We start from the raw sequence: 1,416 nt of genomic DNA, 5'->3' as shown, positions 1-1,416 counted from the left end.
CATGCAATTGTAACACAGTGGTAAGTATTTGTGTATCTGATATCTAAACAGAAAATGTATGGTAAAAATACGGTATAAAAGGTAAAAAAACGTACACCTATGTAGGGCACTTACCATGAATGGAGCTTGCAGGACTGGAAGTTACTCTGGGTGAGTCAGTGAGTGAGTGGTAAGTGAATGTGAAAGCCTAGGACATTACTAGATATTACTGTACACTACTGTATACTTTTAAAAAACTACACTTAGGCTACACTAAATTTATTAAAAAAAAAAGTGATTGTGCTACAATGTGATGATGGTTACAACATTACTAAACAATAGGAATTTTTCAGCTCCAATATAACCTTTTATGACTACCATCATATGGTCCTTGACCAAAACATTGTTATGTGGTACATGACTGTATATATGTATCACTTTAATTTAAAATTCTTCATATATATCTATATAAAAATTTTTATATTGGCAAAATTTATACAGTGGCCTATTTTTTCCCAATGAATCATAAAGAAATACCATTTTCTACTCTTACTAGTAGAATGTCAGTCTACCTTATGAGTCTTTCAAAGAGCATATTTGAAAAACCTTTGGTTGAGCCAAAGATATAGATACTAGGGGATGCTAGAACCCAGTGCCATTCTCAAGAGCTTATCTATAGGAGAGATAAGAAGGTGCTTGTCTGGTTTGTCAAAAGCAGGAGTAGTGAGAGGTGGCAGGTAGCCGCAGGCTAATGATACGTGATGTCCATCTGGATCATCAAACCCATGAATACATCCACTTTCCATATGCAAACCCAAAGCCACTTTATCATTAATCATTAATCCTAGGCAAAAATAGTAAGAAGTGCGCTGCTGTACTGGCATCAAGATGCTTGTGAACCAATGTTAGCATGTTTTGGTTCTGTCAGTGTGGGACCAGCCATGCTCCCAGCACCATACACCTCCCTATACCAGGGAAACCAGTCCAAGACTTCTGTGCCTGCCGAGGGATAGGGTAAGGAAGGGGAGTTCACTACTATGATGCATGTGTTCTAGAATGCCTCTGTATATGGTAGACATTCAGTATATTCTGAATGAATGAATGAATTGGTATTGTAAAACAGTCCTCATCCATGTCTGAAGAAAATGCTATATGATAAGCCAGAATTCCTCTCCACCCCTCTTCACCTTCTGTAAGTTTGCATTCACACAAAGACTTAATTACAGAAAGAGCTAAGGAAATTATAGAAACTAGCCCACTGTCATAGAGTTGCAGAACTTTAATTTAATGTAAAAACCTCTCATTTGTCAGTCAGACAGACCCAAGTTCAAGTTCCACCTTCACCATATATTAACATGAGCAAAAAACCACTGCTAAGGCTCTGTTCCAAGTGTACATTATGGGGGATCATGACAACATATGTTTTTATTACATGAT

This window comes from Galeopterus variegatus, unplaced genomic scaffold, assembly GCF_000696425.1.
Source record: "Galeopterus variegatus unplaced genomic scaffold, G_variegatus-3.0.2 Scaffold6304, whole genome shotgun sequence".
NCBI classification, from domain to species: domain Eukaryota; kingdom Metazoa; phylum Chordata; class Mammalia; order Dermoptera; family Cynocephalidae; genus Galeopterus; species Galeopterus variegatus.
The sequence above is the reverse complement of the archived record's forward strand: the minus strand, read 5'-3'. Positions refer to the sequence as shown.